Below are 18597 nucleotides of genomic sequence, written 5' to 3'. Positions count from 1 at the left end.
TCGTGTGCATCCAGCAGGAATTGAACCCGCAAATTTACCAATTATGAGTTGGGCGCTTTAACCATTCAGCCATGGATGCTTAACAGGGATCATCGTACATCGTAAATAACCAATTTTCATATAGAAAGACATATCATAGAAAAATGAAATCGAAAATATTCCGAGATGGCAAATATTCGGAGATGACTATGAAAACACCTCTCTGGATCCTCGAATTGAAAGAGAGATTGAGAGGGATCAAGAATCCTAATTCTCGCTATTTGGAATGGATCCAATTCTATTGAGTCTGACTCATATTGATCATTTCTCTTTAGCAAAGAATGACCTTGGTTATCAAAGGATTGAACAACCGGGATCCATTTACTTATGATACCTAGTTGGCATTGATAACAAGGATCTAATGAATTATGAGTTTAATAGATCCTCTTTAGCAGAAAGACGTATATTCCTTGCTCATTATCAGACAATCACTTATTCCCAAACCTCGTGTGGGACTAATCGTTTTCATTTACCATCTCATGGAAAACCCTTTTCGTTCCGCTTAGCCCTATCGGGTATTTTAGTGATAGGTTCTGTAGGAACTGGACGATCCTATTTGGTCAAATACCTAACGAAAAATTACGATTTTCCTTTCAATGCCAACTAGGTATCTTAAAACAATTTCCCACCCCTTCCACGTGTGATTTCTATGTTATGCATGGCTAGGTCGCGACGTATTTCACATGGAGTCTGTCTGCGATTTTCGGCTTGGACGTAACAATGCTTGCCATGTTCGGCTCGATAGCCGTCGTCATGCGTCGAGGCACGCCCTTGTGATCCATAGATCGATTTGGCCGGACCTACTTTATTCTTCAGGCCCTGCCGGAGATCGTATGTGTATCCCTGAGTAGTTTTGTCTCTATCTTTATTGCGAGGTGGTACACGCTGGTGTTTGGCTTGGGTTGTCGCTTTGTCCCGACCACGTGGTGGTCGGTCAACCGCATTGTGTGCTAATGGCACGGGCCCCAACGCCTTGTCATCGAATTGAGGTAGTAATTTGCGCTTCGGGTAAATTTTGATTGGTCGCTTGAGGCCGTACTCCTCGTCTTCCAGGACATTAGTCCATCTGTCATTGAGCAGATCTTGATCAGCTTGAAGCTATTGTTGCTTCTTTTTCAGGCTCCTTGCAGTGGCTATTAGCCGGCGCTTGAAGCGCTCCTGCTCGAGAGGTTCCTTAGGCACGATAAAATCCACGTTGCTGAGGCTCACCTCATCCTCGGAGAGTGGAAGATAATTGCTGTCCCTCGAGTCTTTGTGTGTGGCCTGTTCATCAGGGTTGACTCGCCCATCTTCCTGTTCATCTTGTTCGGAAGTTGCCTCAACGGGGTCTTCATTATCTTTGGCACCGTTGGAGTGTTATCTTCTCATGTGCCGGTGTTGCTGTATTTGCTGCGACGTGATTTAGAGCGGCGCCGCTGACGCCGACATTTTGGTTGTATCTCAGGAGGTTTATCCTCAACCGGATCTTCCTTGTCATCGCCACTGTTCTCGTTTGGTGCATCTACCATGTATACATCGTATGAGGAGGTGGCCGTCCATCGTCCGGTGAACGGTGGGTTTTCGGCCTGCTCCTCTCCAGCATTGTCGTCCATACCGTCGATGTCTTCGGAGCCGTAATCGAGCATGTCGATTAAGTCTTCGACAGTGGCTATTAAGTGGGTGGGGGTGGGAAGCAGAATTCTCCGTCATCAGCCTCTAGTTCAAACCGGATATAATTCGGCTGAGAGTCCCCCACTAAGGAGAGTGTTTTAGTGAGTTTAGCATGTCGCCTAAAGGCAAGTGCCGAAAGATGTCCACGGAGCTGAATTCGACGATCGATGCCTGATCAAGCTCGTCGTGCACGGACTCCCATGGTTCAGAACTTGTAGCCGGAAACGGGTCCGAGGTTCCGGTGACACGGATCCCACGCGAGGTTGGGTCGGTGTGTGGCTCTGACGCTGTTGAGTCTACGGTTTCCGTGGTGGGGTTGAGCGTCCCGTCCTCGGATGGCGCAATCTACTCCAGATCTAGGGCCAGAGCAGTTACAAGCGCTATCCCCTAGGCATGGTCCGATGACAGATTTAAGTCATGTTCATCGTGGTGATAGGGAGCGGCTGCTATGGTCTCGAATCCGTCGAAGATCAAGTCTCTACGGATATCCGCGACATAGTTGAAGCTTCCAAATCAGACCTGGCGGCCAGGGGCGTAGCTATCGATCTGCTCTAGATGGCCACGCGAGTTGGTCCGCAGTGTGAAGCCGCCGAATACGAAGATCTGTCCAAGGAGGAAGGTTTCTCCCTGGATAACATTGTTGTAGACTATTGACTGGGCCATCGAACCTCCTGACGATGACACAACGGAACTCTTAATGAAAGCACCAATGTCGGTGTCAAAACCGGCAGATCTCGGGTAGCGGGTCCCGAACTGTGCGCCCGAGGTTGATGGTAACAGGAGACAGGGAACACAATGTTTACCCAGGTTCAGGCTCTCTCGATGGAGGTAAAACCCTACGTCCTGCTAGATTAATATTGATGAGTATGGGGGTTACAAGAGTTGATCTACCACGAGATCGTAATGGCTAAAACCCTAGAAGTCTAGCCTATCTAATTATGATTGTCCCTACGGACTAAGCCCTCCAGTTTATATAGACACCGGAGGGGACTAGGGTTATCCAAAGTCGGTTACAGAGGAAGGAATCTTTACATCCGAATGCCAAGCTTGCCATCCACGCCAAGGAGAGTCCCATCCAGACACGGGTGAGAGTCTTCGGTCTTGTATCTTCGTAGCCCATCAGTCCGGCCCATGTCCAACAGGACGAACGCCCGAGGACCCCTTAGTCTAGGACTCCCTCAGCAGGTGCCACATTAGAGTCATGAATTCGTTATTTAAAACATTACACAACCCTTTCATACATATATGTTTTGTCCACATGCAGTCGATGGTTGTCCTACACGACACTAGATACTCACGTGTGACGCTTTCCGTGGGCCCATGAGGTCATCGTCCATCACTTTGACGAACAGCCGGTAGTGATGTTAATTTGACCAGCAAGGTAGAATCTTTTTTGTGTGTGTTATGGTGGTATATAGTACGTGTTGTAGAGGTGGGAGGTGACTAGCATATATACAATACGTATGCGTCCGTGAACAAGTACACCTCACTCAGTGTTGGGACTTTTCGGTTTTCGAGGCACGTGCCACATCAAAGTTGTGAAATTGACTATTCAAACATCACACAACACTTCTTTGGCCCACATGCATGCAGGCGGTGGTTATCCTAGCTAGGACACTCAAGTGTGACACTTGCATCTGTGGGCCCACGAGGCCATCGTCGATGCATGTATCACTTTGACATACATCGGGAGAGGTTAATTAATTTCACCATCGAGGAGGATTCTTTTTGGGTTGAATTATGGTAGGAGCATATAGTATGCGTCGAAGAGGGGGAAGGGGACCATCATATGTATTATGCTTCATGAACCTCGCTCCGTGTGGGGGGTTTACGGTTTTTGACGCATGTGGCACATCAAAGTTGTGCATTTCGGGTATTCAACATACGTTTGGCCCACATGCAAAGCGATGGTGGTTGTGCTCTCTCACCCACTAAAGTGGTTATCAGTGATATCGATGCTTTCCATCTGTGGGCCCGCTTGGTCCATCACTACTTTTTGCCTGACAACAAGAGAGGTTAATTTGACTTAGGAGGGATTATTTTTTTCTTGTAATACGGTATATATAGGTCACCCTCTGGGATTACATGATACAGTTTGAGCACACACACATGCATGTGTACGCATGAATCCCTCCCATCGAGTCGAAGTGGCTAGTACAATGACACGTCATGAACCGATCTCACTCTATGTGGGGACTGTATGATTTTTGACGCACGCGCCACATCAATGTTGTGAAATGGTATTCAAACATGCATGCACGCATCACCTCCATACATATGCATGTAGTGGTTGTGTTCGAACGGTACACTCCCTCGCGTGGTTATCGGCGACAAGCCTATATATTCGTGGCCCCGCGTGGACATCCATGATCACCTTGACCGACAACAAGATTGGTTATGATGGCGGATTCTTCCTTTGGTTTGTGTAATCGTAGTACAAGTCATGGTGAGGTTCGGACCTAATTAACTTTGACCGCATATACTATGCATGCATGCATGAATCCCCGTCGTCGGCTTGAAGTGTGGTGTAACATACATATGCATCGTCAACCTAATAACCCTCACTCAGTGTGGGGATTTCTAGTTCGAAATCACGATGCCGCATCAAAGTTGTTCCATTGTGTATTTAAAAACACACCTATCCATACATATATATGTTTGGGCCACATGCATGCGGTGGTTGTCTTCGGGGACTAGCTACTTGCGTGATTATTGGCGAGCTAGCCCATCTCCGGGGTCGCATGGACGGCCATCACTTTGACCAACAACAAGAGAGAGGTTGTACGACCAAGGTGGATTATTCTTGGTCCGTTTTACGATCCATCTTGGTGAGATGCCTCTCTGGCCCGCCGACTGAAAGTGTGGGGGGGGCTGCTACTTCGCACTTTGCTAGGTGAACTTCGGTTGGGGGGGCATGCATTCATAGCTTAGGATTCCCTTTGTGCTGAAACAAGGGGGGGCCTCAAGCTACTTCGCACTTTGCTAGGTGAACCTCAGTTGAGGGGGGCATGCATTCATAGCTTAGGATTCCCTTCGTGCCGACACGAGGGGGCATGCATTCATAGCTTAGGATTAGTCCTGGCCATGGGAAGCCCGGCCGGCCCAACGCTGCCCCTAGGCCGGGCTCGGGCCTAGATATTGAGCTCGATGCCCGGGCCAGGCCAGGCCCGGGCCCGTCATTTTTGCACTTCTCTGAAGAGGCCCGGCGGGCTTTTACGCGTTCAGGCCAGGCTTGGGCCCAAAAACCAGGCCCGATGGCCGGGCCGGGCCGGGCCCAGGCCTAGGTTTTTTGCCTCGGGCTTGGCTAGGCCCGGCCTGGCCCAAGGTTTGGCTAGGTATACTTAGGATTCCCTTCGTGCCGACACGAGGTGGGCTGCTAGCTACTTCGCACTTTGCTAGGTGAACCTCGGTGGGGGCATGCATTCATAGCTTAGGATTCCCTTCATGCCGACATGAGGGGGGGCGGCAAGAAATACCGTGTGTTTTGCCAGATAGGTGCCACATCGAAGTTGCATTTGTTATTTGAACATCAAACTACCATTTTTCATACATAAATTTGGTCCACATGCAAGCTTGTTCGTGTTCTAACCCTCTCCCATGTCATTTTTCGCCAGATTTATGAACATTAGACAAGTCGAATGACGCAAGAGACACGATTCACTCAAACTAACCATGTGCCACGCCGGTGCCCCTCTCACGCACACATCCACACAGTACATTGGGCTCCACGAGGGCATGAGGCTTTCCCTCTCAAAAATATCTACCTCCCTACACCTTTTTCTGTTTGACAACACACGGTTATTGTGTTTCGACCGTGTGTGATGTTTCTTGTTCCCAATCCCGCCTACATCCCTCGAAAATATCTGCCCACCTCGAGTGTTTTTCTGTTTCATAACACAAGGTTGTTATCTCCGGACCGTGTGTGATGCACCATCATCAAAATTTTCAATAGCCCCAGCATTTCACTCCCGCGTCTGACTCCCGCGTAGTAAAATTTTCAGTACCCACGTCATTTCCTCAAACACACCCCGCCCCCTCCACACACACCAAAACCTCCTCGGGCACGCACACACACACACACCCTCCCTCACCCGAAACCCTAGCAAGGTCCCCGCTGTCACCGCCGCCGCAAGGCCTCCATTGTCAACATCTGCCGGTTTTCCCTTGCAGCTTATGCACCGATCTCCATACCCAGGCTGCCCTTAGTTTCTTAGATGACGCCTGCCAAACGCCCCCTTTCCCATAGATCCCCATCCCCCACTCTAGAGCGTTGCAGCCTAAGCTCGGCTACGAGCTCAAGGAGCGACTAGCCCAAAATAGGTGTATCGCGGTCTCTTCGCCCGACGTCACCGAGGAAGCTGACGACCATTACTGGCTGCAGGCACTCAAACAGCGGGCTAGAGTATGCGGGTATGTCTCAGACGCCGGCTATGACATCGAGGTCATCGACAGAGATGGCCTGAGGTGGGCTATGTCACAGGTTAAGTGGCCCACCCCAACCCCTCGAGTTCAACCACCGTCGGTCTCATCCATGGCCCCACCGTTGATCTCCTTTGGCTCATTGTCAACAATTTGCCATCCTACATCGGCATCGAGCCCCTTTTGTCATTTCTGAAGGACACATTCCGTGATGCTGGCTTGGGATCCACAGCTTCCAAGTCAGACCTCATCGATGATGACCATGAGGAGGGCACCCTCCCCGGCTCTTCCAAGGGGAAAGAGCCCATCTGCGACATCAGGGAGGGCACCCTACAGCCATGCTCTTCCAAGGGGAAGGAGCCCATCTGCGACAACATGGAGCGCATCTAGGGTCCCACGGGAACGAGCCCATCTGTGACAAGTGAGGAAACCCATGATTTGTTTTGCCATGCCTCTTCACAGGGGGAAACCCATGATTTGTTTTGTCGAGTCCCTTTTGTAGTGTAGTGAGAATATGTCCAGTTTTAATTGCTATATTTGGTTGTTTGCAGTATGCCTTGTTTATTTCAGTTGTTCACAATGTGATGCTCTATATGTGCAATTATTTACTGTGTAGTACATTTCATCAATCCAATTTTAAACATATCGATAGGAATGCATATATTTGCTTGCTGTTAAGCCTGTTATAGCTAGCATATGCCTCTTTTGATGTTTTTTGATTGTTCGGTTGTTTGTAGTTAGCATATGTCCAGTTTCAAATGCTATCTTTGGTTGTTCGTAGTATTCCTTGTTTTTTCCAGTTATTCACAATGTGATGTTCTATATGTGCAAATATGAACTGTGCAGTTCAATTTCATCAGTACCAGTTTCAGCAATACCACTATGAATGACTAGATTTGGTTGCTGCATCTTGTAGTTAACATGCCTTTCCATTTTTATTTAACAATAACCAGTGTACTTAGACCGGAACAATACCAGTTTGAATGACTATGTTTGCTTGTTGTTAAATGTTGGGCCTGTTGCAGTTAACACACCTTTTGACTTGTTTTGCCTTACTAGCATGCTTAAACCTGCACACTGAAGCTATATTTTGGAGATTATTTTGTCTGCCATGCATAATTTTGGTTGATGTTTAGCCTGTTGTGCTTAAAACGCCTCTCGATGTACCTACATAGGACAATTGTGGGAACGATTGTTGTTTTCCATCGAGGTTAGTTTCATCCCATGGCTTATACATACTCACTGTTCGGGATATTGGTAGCTGGTACCATATAGGCCGGGGGCTGATAAGGGACTAATCGGTGAATCAGACTTTTAGCTAAATATATCTGTAACCCATTTATCGTTAGGTTAACTAGGGCCATATGTAATATATATAGCAACATGCACTGTACTTAATGTCTAAATATGCAATCCTAGGCTACATAGCAACAAGGAAGAGTGTTACCTTAATGTTTTTTTTTGACAGAAGTGTTACCTTAATGTTTTTTTGACAACAGCAACAACAACAACAACACAACCATGTTTGGATACTCAACTTAGCTAGAGGTTAGAGTTAGTTTCTAGCTCATGACTAACCCTAAACTAACTCCATCCAAAGAGGTGTTTGGATGACAGGGTTAGATTGACTATAAATGCACTAGGAGAACTAGCTTCACTTAGCACCTCTTGGGTTGGATATTTTTTTGGGTGGGTTGGATGCCACTAGCTTAAACAAGCCCTTATGTTTGGATATAATTCAGGGCTATTTGAGCCCGAACTAGCTCAAACTAACTCTAACCCATGGATACAATAGCAGTTAATCAGCCGATAATTTGTAAGAATGCAATAAACTCCTTCCGGCCCATAATATAAGATGTTAATTCATCTAATATGTGAGTATATTGGATGTTATAAGATATTATAAAAGAGTGTTGCACTACATCATTGTGCAATTGCTGTTTAGCTTCTAATATTAACTTGGTGCATTTAGGTACATATGTCAATGGTAAAGATCCGTGCTTCGACCCTTTCTACGTATGTGGCAATGAGATATCGATGAACCAACATCAAGTGAGGAAGCTGATAAAGATTGTTAGTAAAATGGGTCAAAAGATGGCAATTAAACTATTTGTTTACACTTTATCCAAGACAACAACAAACTGCAGGATGGTAAGTAAGAACTCTGCAGCATTCTTTTTACTGCCCATAATGAGTTGTGTTAGATGACAATGTCTGAATCTTTTTTCCTTTGCAGTGGTTGCCAAAGCAGTTTACTCAAGATTACCTCTCAAACTACATGATTGGTGGGCATGTGAAGGTTAAAGTATTTACCAGAACACGATGATTATCTAGATGTTTTCATGAAGACCGTGAAGGATGGGCGGTCGACCATCACAATGGGTTGGACTAGAGTCATGCGTGCCTTCTGCATGGAGGAGGGAACAATATGGGCATTCCGCTTCACCTTGTTCAGCAACCAGAATGTATTTTGCCTCTTTCTTTACCGTCTTTAATAGTACAAGTATAGAACTACGGTTCATCATTCTTTATTTGGTTCTTATGTAATTCTTTAACATATGTACCTATGAATCAAATAATGCATTGGTTGTTTGAACCTGATGGATATGAATAAAGCTACAACATACATTCAAATTCAAATCCAAATCCAAATCCGATACAATTTGAAATAGCGGCAATTAAATTACGGTGAAATTACGCCCTCCAGGTCATTATGGCACACACGGTTGGTAAAACACAAACGTTTGCGATATACACCATAATCCAACACGGTTCGCAGAGAGGAAACGTGTGCAAGCATGCACACAGTTGCCGTTTGCAAAGCGTGTGTGATGCCACATAATATCACAAACGGTGCGGGCAAAATAAATGTCTGTGTTAGTTGTCTTATCGTACAAGATTCGCAACCATGAACTGTTTCTGATGAAGTATGCATCGTGAACGTTGCACCACAGAATAGCGTGTGTGATAGCTGTTGTGTACGACGATGTTACGACGGTCCGACATTTCGTAATCCTGTCCAACACTCGTATGACGATTAGCTAATCTTCTTAATTAGTTATCACATATGGTTTGGGAAATGCGAATGTGTGTGATTGTATGCTTATCATACATGTTATATAATAGTGAACCGCTTGTGATGGGCCGCGCATCGTAAATGTAGCACCACAGAATACCGACTACGATGGCAATGCAAGCACAAACGAGTAGGAGTACTGTATATGCATCTTGGCTCCCTATCCCCGACGGTTTCTGGGTCGTGTGGGAAGGACCCCCCATCGCCCACACTCACTTGGAGACAGTTCCAAATGCCATCATGGAAAGGGGTTAAAAACTGTTTGTATAGCACCGACGTGTACCAGTGCATACCTACCTATTCTGGCATTTCCATAGCCATTTCGAGATATATTGCCATGCAACTTTCCACTATTCCGCTTATTATGACACGCTCCATCATTGTCATATTGCTTTTCATGATCATGTAGTTGGCATCGTATTTGTGGCAAAGCCACCTTTCATATTTTTATACATGTCACTCTTGATTCATTGCACATCCCGGTACACCGCTGGAGGCATTCATATAGAGTCATATTTTGTTCCAAGTATCAAGTTGTAATTCTTGAGTTGTAAGTAAATAAAAGTGTGATGATCTTCATTATTAAAGCATTGTCCCATGTGAGGAAAGGATGAAGGAGGCTATGATTCCCTCACAAGTTGGGCTGAGCCTCCGGACTTAACAAAAAATAAAAGAGGCCAAAGGAGCCCACAAAAAATGAGAGAAAAGAGAGAAGGGGCAATGTTACTATCCTTTTTCCACACTTGTGCTTCAAAGTAGCACCGTGATCTTCATGATAGAGAGTCTCCTATGTTGTCATTTTCTTATACTAGTGGGAATTTTTCATTATATAACTTGGCTTGTATATTCCAACGATGGACTTCCTCAAATTGCCCTAGGTCTTCGTGAGCAAGCAAGTTGGATGCACACCCACTTAGTTTATTTTTGAGCTTTCATAAACTTATAGCTCTAGTGCATCCGTTGCATGGCAATCCCTACTCACTCACATTGATATCTATTGATGGGCATCTCCATAGCCCATTGATACGCCTAGTTGATGTGAGACTATCTCCATCTCTTTTTCTTCTTCACAACCACCATATTCTGTTCCACCTATAGTGCTATATCCATGGCTCATGCTCACGTATTGCGTGAAAGTTAAAAAGGTTTGAGAACATCAAGGGTATGAAAAAATTGCTTGGCTTGTCATCGGGGTTCTGCATGATTTGAATATTTTGTGTGATTTTGTAGGGATAGCTTTCTTTGGCCATGTTATTTTGAGAAGTCATGATTGCTTTATAGTATGCTTGAAGTATTATCATTTTTATGTCAATATTAAACTTTTGTTTTGAGTCTTATGGATCTAAACATTCATGCCACAATAAATAAAATTACATGGATAAATATATTAGGTAGCATTCCACATCAAAAATTATATTTTTATCATTTACCTACTTGAGGACGAGTAGGAATTAAGCTTGGGGATGCTTGATACGTCTCCAACGTATCTAAATTTTTTGATTGTTCCACACTATTATATTATCTGTTTTGGATGTTTTATATGCATTAATATGATATTTTATATTACTTTTGGGACTAACCTATTAACCTAGAGCCCAATGAGAGTTTCTGTTTTCCTTGTTTTTTAGCTTCACAGAAAAGGAATGTCAAACGGAGTCCAAACGGAATAAAACTTTTGCGATGATTTTCTTGGACCAGAAGACACTCGTAGGACTTGGAGTCCAAGTTAGAAGAACCATGAGGTGGCGACAAGCCGCATGGGCGCACCCTGGGGGGCGTCCCATGGCTTGTGGCCCCCTCGGGAGTCCACTGACCTACTTCTTCCTCCTATATAATAGGACTTTCGCAAAGCACATACCTTGATAAGATTTTGAAGAAGTTCAAAATGGATCAGTCCAAGAAGGGGTTCTTGCCTGTTTTGCAAGGTGTGTAATTGAGTAAGACTCAATGCCCAACGACTACAGAGGATAGAGAAAATATGAGGGTCATCCCCTATGCTTCTGCCATAGGCTCTATCATGTATGCGATGTTGTGCACAAGACCAGATGTCAGCCTTTCCATAAGTATGGCCAAAAGGTTTCAAAGTAATCCAGGAGTGGATCACTGGACAACGGTGAAGAATATCCATAAGTACCTGAAAAGGACTCAGGAAATGTTTCTCGTTTGTGGAGGTGATCAAGAGCTCGTCGTAAAGGGTTACATTGATGCAAGATTCGACACTGGTCCGGATGACTCTAAGTCTCAAACTGAATATGTATATGTTCTAAACGGTGGAGCGGTAAGCTGGTGCAGTTCCAAGAAGAGCGTGGTTGCTGATTCTACATGTGAAGCGGAGTACATAGCTGCCTCGGAGGCAGTGAAGGAAGGTGTCTGGATGAAGCAGTTCATGACAGATCTTGGAGTTATGCCCAGTGCACTGGACCCAATGACTCTGTTTTGTGACAACACTGGTGCCATTGCTCTAGCCAAGGAGCCAAGGTTTCACAAGAGGACCAGACACATAAAGCGACGTTTCAATTCCATCCGCGATTATGTCAAGGAGGAAGACATAAACATTTGCAAGATACATACGGATCTGAATGTTGCAGATCCATTGACTAAACCTCTTCCACGGGCAAAGCATGATCAACACCAGAACTCTATGGGTGTTAGATTCATTACCATGTAATGCTATATTATTGACTCAAGTGCAAGTGGGAGACTGTTGGCAATATGCCCTAGAGGCTGGTTGTTCTTATATTTCCTTGTTCATGATAATCATATATTATCCATGCTATAATTGTATTGATTGGAAACTCAAATACATGTGTGGGTACATAGACAACAACATGTCCCCAGTGAGCCTCTACCGGACTAGCTCGTTGATCAAAGATGGCTATGGTTTCCTAGTCATAGACATGAGTTGTCATTTGATGACGGGATCACATCATTAGGAGAATGATGTGATGGACAAGACCCAAACTATGAACGTAGCATATGATCGTGTCAAGTTTATTGCTATCATTTTCTACATGTCAAGTATATGTTCCTATGACCATGAGATCATGCAACTCACTGACACCGGAGGAGTACCTTGTGTGTACCAAATGTTGCAACATTACTGGGTGACTATAAAGGTGCTCTACAGGTATCTCCAAGGGTGTCTATTGAGTTGGCATGGATCAAGACTGGGATTTCTCACTCCGTATGATGGGGAGGTATCTCAGGGCCCACTCGGTAATACAATATCACAATGAGCTTGCAAGCACTGTGACTAATGAGTTAGTCACGGGATGGTGCATTATAGAACGATTAAAGAGACTTGCTGGTAACGAGATTGAACTAGGTATGGATATACCGACGATCGAATCTCGGGCAAGTAACATACCGATAGACAAAGGGAACTACATACGGGATTAGCTGAATCCTTGACATCAAGGTTCGACCAATAAGATCTTTGTAGAATATGTGGGAACCAATATGGGCATCTGGGTCCCGCTATTCGTTATTGACCGTAGAGGTGTCTTAGTCATGTATGCATAGTTCTCGAACATGCCAGGTCTACACACTTAATGTTTGGTGACGATATAAGTATAGTTGAGTCATTATGGTGGTTACCGAAGGTTGTTCGGAGTTCCGGATGAGATCTCGGATGTGACGAGGAACTCCTGAATGGTCCGGAGGTGAAGATCCATATATTGTACGAAGGGTATTGGAGTCCGGAACTATTCTGTGGGTATGAGGTGATGACCAGCGTCACCGAAAGGGGTTTCGGGGGGCCCGACAAGTGTTGGGGGGCCCCATGGGCCGAGGGGAGGGGGCAAACCAGCCCACTAAGGGGTTGAGCGCCCCCTCCCCCCATCTCACTTAACCAAGAGGGTTGGGGGCATTCCCCTAGGGCTTCCCACCTCCCGGCTTGGGGGGCAAGTCACCCTAGGGGAGATCGCATCTGCCCTGGCCGCCACCCCCTAGGGGAAACCCTAGGGGTGCCACCCCCTCCTCCCATCCCCTATATATAGAGAGGTAGAGAGAGGGCACCTGATACGTCTCCAATGTATCTATAATTTTTAATTGTTCCATGCTATTATATTATCTGTTCTGGATGTTTAATGGGCTTTATTATACACTTTTATATTATTTTTGGGACTAACCTACTAACCCAAGGCCCAGTGCAAATTGTTGTTTTTTTTTCCTATTTCAGTGTTTCGCAGAAAAGGAATATAAAACGGAATGAAACCTTCGGGAGAGTTATTTTTGGAACAAACGTGATCAAGGGGACTTGGAGTAGACGTCAAGAAATAAGCGAGGCGGCCACGAGGCAGGGAGGCGCGCCTGCCCCCTGGGCGCGCCCCCACCCTCGTGTGCCCCTCGCAGCTCCACCGACCTACTTCTTCCTCCTATATATATATATATATATATATATTCATATACCTCGAAAACATCCAGGAGCACCACGAAACCCTATTTCCACCGCCACAACCTTCTGTGGAGATCCCATCTTGGGGACTTTTCCGGAGCTCCGCCGAAGGGGGAATCGATCACGGAGGGCTTCGACGTCAACACCATAGCCTCCCCAATGATGTGCGAGTAGTTTACCACAGACCTTCGAGTCCATAATCATTAGCTAGATGGCTTCTTCTCTCTCTTTGGATCTCAATACAAAGTTCTCCTCGATCTTCTTGGAGATCTATTCGATGTAATTCTTTTTGCGGTGTGTTTGTCGAGATCCGATGAATTGTGGGTTTATGATCAAGTTTATCTATGAACAATATTTGATTCTTCTCTGAAATCTTTTATGTATGTTTGGTTATCGTTACAAGTCTCTTTGAATTATCAGTTTGGTTTTGTAGCGACCAGACCTCAAACAGTCTGATCTCTGTGCTCCGGTGTCATCCCTGGATCAGTAATGCTGACACCACACAGTACTCGGAGGATTTATAACAGAGTAGCAATCACACACTTATTATATCGAGTGTCTCCATAGAGAACTTATTACAATAAATATGGCTTAAGGCCATCTAATAACAATAACAGCGGAAGGCTTGGAAGATAAGTGAGTCCATCAACTCCAACGGCATCACTGAGTATAGAACCACGACCTAAAAACTCCTTAATCGTCGTTTGAAAAGTCTGCAACATTAACGTTGCAGCCCGAAACGGGTCAGCACATGGAATATGCTGGCAAGGTAACACATAGAGAATAATGGAATGAAACAGCTATACTATATGCATATTTGGCTTGGTGGAAAGCTCTATGGTTACTGTTTTGCGAAAAGCCAATTTTTCCCTACTACAAAGGAATAAATTTATTTATCTATCATGGTGGTTGTTAAACATTGAGAATGGTTGACAGCATTCTCAATCCCAATTAAGCATCATCATTAAAGAAAGCCCAACAAAATTAATTTAGAGTAACATGTTGAGATTCACATGATAATCCAGGTACTAGACACTCAAGATTGTCCATAACCGGGGACACGGCTAACCATGATTAGTTTATTACACTCTGCAGAGGTTTGCGCACTTTTCCCCACAAAACTCGATCGCCTCCGTTTGGTTTCTCGCACTACATGGTGTTTGAGAAGACGGATGACCGAGACATAGTCTTTCAGAAGCACTAGCACCTTACGATCGGGTAGACCGTACCACCTACATCCCCTACATCTGCTAGTCTACCATTGTAAGAGTTCACACGACTTAGTCAACTATGCTAGAGCCCATAATAGCTTGTGGCTGCACACGGAAGTTTCTAGTATGAATAGTCTCATGACCCCTTTGAGCCTGGGTGGCGGTCCAAAAGAAAACAAGCAAGTCCTGGAATACCCAGGTGCCTCAATCCACCCAGATGTGTGTTTAAGTTGCCACCTTAGATAAACCATTAATTAACAATCTCACATCTGTCATGGATATCACTCACCCAATCCACGTCTACTAGCACAGCATGGCATAATGGCAAACGTAGAAGTAACTCCCAAAGGTTTGAAAATAAACAGGTAATAGGTACTACCTCAACTACTTCCCATCCCACAATTTAATTAGGTCCTAATCATGCAATGTGTGAGGATTAATCTAATGCAATAAAACTGGGTAGTAGAAATGGTATGATCAAAGTGTTACTTGCCTTGCTGATGATTCGGGAAACCTAGCGATTCGAAGTAACAAGCGGCGCACTCCGGGTATTCTATTGCATACAAACAGACAAGAACACAATAAGTACTCATCTAATGCACAGGTAAAACTCAAATAAGAGATCTAACCAGAAGATTCAACTTAAGAACTCCGGTTCGCAAAAAGAATCAAATCGAACGAAGCAACGAAAGTCAAACGGTGAAAGAAAACAACTTCATTCTACTAATCTGGATCTAGGGAAAACTTTACAGTAGCAAAAACTTGTTTAAGTTGATGAAACGGATAGAGGGTTTCGAGACGAAACTCTAGGCGCTTGAATTGCCTGATTCCGATAAACGAGCGAAAAGTTATACTAAAACGAAAATCGGATCAGGAATCGCGATCAGAAAAATCGCGGATTAAATCCGAGAAAAAGAAAAACGACGAACGTTCGTTAGAACGAACGAACGGACGAACGCTCGCTATTTAAATAAACCGGAAAAACCGATCTATTTAAAAAAACCGAATCTAAAAAAACCGACGAAAAACCGACGGAAAAATCGAACGGTTTTTCGAAAAAAAACTAAAAAAACCGGCACGAAAATCGAGGCGGCGGCGGACCTCGGGCGGCGTGCGGCGGCAGCGGCGGCGGCGCTGGGGCGGCTTGGGGCGGGGCTAGGGTTTGGCTGGGCCTCTACCCCGGCTTATAAAGCCTAACGGGCCGGGAGTCCTAGTCGGACACGGCCGTTGGTCGATTCGTTGTTTTTTTTAAATAATTACGCGCAGAAGAAAAATAAAAAGAAATACTAAACGGACTCCAAAAATTCCAAAATAAATTTTCACGGGCTTCTAAAATCAAGCCGCACAAGGTGAACATTTATTTGGGGCCTAAATGCAATTTTGAAAAACGCACATTTTTCCTAAATTCAAATAAAACACCGAAAAACTCCGAAATAAAATCTTATTTGATTTTATTATTAAATCCTCAATATTTCTCTATTTTGGGAAAATCATTTTATTCCCTCTCTCATATTTTTGTAATAGAAATAATTGATGATAAAATAAATAAAATCAAATGATCCTATTCTCAAAATTTGAGAAAACTCAAATATGAAAAACTCAAATATGAAAATAACGAAATCCCCAACTCTCTCCGTGGGTCCTTGAGTTGCGTAGAATTTTCTAGGATCAACCAAAATGCAAAATAAAATATGATATGCAATGATGATCTAATGTATAACATTTCAAATTGAAAATTTGGGATGTTACAAACCTACCCCCTTAAGATGAATCTCGCCCTCGAGATTCGGGTTGGCTAGAAAATAGGTGAGGGTGGTCTTTGAGCAAATCTTCCTCTCGTTCCCAGGTGGCTTCATCCTCTAAGTGGTGGCTCCACTGAACTTTGCAAAACTTGATAACTTTGCTGCGGGTAACTCGGCTGGCAAACTTGAGGATCTTAACTGGTTTCTCCTCGTAGGTCAAATCGTTATCCAACTGAATAGTTTCCAAAGGCACTGTGTCTCTCAATGGTATGTCAGTCATCTTCGCGTGACACTTCTTCAACTGAGAAACGTGGAACACATCATGTACTCCTGACAATCCTTCAGGCAATTCCAACTTGTAGGCCACTTCTCCCATACGCTCCAAAACTCGATATGGTCCTACAAATCGTGGCGCTAACTTCCCTTTAACTCCAAAACGATTTGTTCCCCGAAGTGGAGGTACTCGAAGCTAAGCTCTATCTCCGACTTCGTAAACTGTCTCCTTGCGTTTAGAATCTGCATAACTTTTCTATCTGGATTGGGCTACCTTGAGCCTATCGCGAATCAATTTCACCTTCTGTTCAGACTCTTTAATCAAGTCAGGTCCAAACAACTGGCGGTCTCCAACTTCGTCCCACGACAGTGGTGTCCTGCACCTCCTTCCGTACAAAGCTTCGAAAGGGGCCATCTTCATACTGGTTTGGTAACTGTTGTTGTAAGAGAACTCGGCATATGGCAGATTGTCGTCCCAACTAGATCCATAATCTAGCGCACAAGCTCTCAGCATATCCTCCAAAATCTGATTGACTCTCTCGGTCTGTCCATCTGTCTGTGGATGAAACGCTGTACTGAATTCTAGCCTGGTACCCAAAGTTTCGTGCAACTGCTTCCAGAACTTTGAGGTAAACTGGGTTCCTCTATCTGATACGATACTCCTTGGAACTCCATGCAGACATACGATCCTGGTCATGTATATCTTTGCCAACTTAGCACTGGTGTAAGTGGTCTTTACTGGGATGAAATGAGCTACTTTCGTCAATCGATCAGCTACAACCGAAATTGAGTCATAGCCTGAATGAGTCTTGGGCAAACCCGTGATAAAATCCATGCCTAGCTTATCCCACTTCCATTCGGGTATCGACAATGGTTGTAACAATCCTGCTGGCTTCTGATGCTCTGCCTTTACTCTCTGGCATACATCACAAACTGCTACATACTCCGCTATATCCTTCTTCATTCCGGTCCACCAGAAAATATCCTTCAAATTCAAATACATCTTGGTATTTCCTAGGTGAATCGAATATGGTGAATCGTGTGCCTCTTGCAAAATCAACTTCCTGATCTCCGGGTTATTGGGCACATAAACACGGTCTTCAAACCATAGGGTATCGTGCTCATCCTCACGAAATCCTTTAGCTTTTCCTTTGCTCAGTTTCTCCTTTATAGCGGCAATCTCTTTGTCAGTCTTCTGAGCTTCCCTGATTCTATCCATCAAAGTTGACTGAATCTCCAATGCTGCTACATAGCCTCTCGGAACTATTTCCAAACATAGTTCACGAAGATTTTCTGCTAACTCCTTGGGTATTTCTCCTGTCATTAACGTATTGACATGGCTCTTACGGCTTATTGCGTCAGCTACTACATTAGCCTTTCCGGGATGATAATGTAATTTCATATCATAATCTTTGATAAGCTCCAACCATCTCCTTTGTCTGAGATTCAACTCCTTCTGTGTGAAAATGTACTTCAAACTCTTATGATCTGTGTACACCTCACAATGGTTTCCAATGAGGAAATGTCTCCATGTTTTCAAAGCATGCACTATGGCTTCTAACTCCAAATCATGCGTAGCATAATTCAACTCATGGGGCTTCAGTTGTCTTGAGGCATATGAAACAACTCTCCCTTCCTGCATAAGCACTGCTCCAAGTCCTCGACGTGAAGCGTCGCAGTACACCTCATAATCTTTGGTCTGGTCTGGCAAAATCAACACTGGTGAGGTAACCAAGTGTTTCTTCAACTCCTGAAAACTAGCCTCACACTCCTCTGTCCATATGAACTTGG

At 44.6% G+C, this 18597-nt stretch overlaps 1 pseudogene; it reads right to left on the bottom strand.

Annotated features, from left to right (window-relative positions):
• The window catches only part of LOC125535670, a 38288-nt pseudogene that overhangs the window by 2211 nt on the left and 17480 nt on the right, over positions 1-18597 (bottom strand).

Source organism: Triticum urartu, chromosome 2 (assembly GCF_003073215.2).
Source record: "Triticum urartu cultivar G1812 chromosome 2, Tu2.1, whole genome shotgun sequence".
NCBI classification, from domain to species: Eukaryota; Viridiplantae; Streptophyta; class Magnoliopsida; order Poales; family Poaceae; genus Triticum; species Triticum urartu.
The sequence above is the reverse complement of the archived record's forward strand: the minus strand, read 5'-3'. Positions and strand labels throughout refer to the sequence as shown.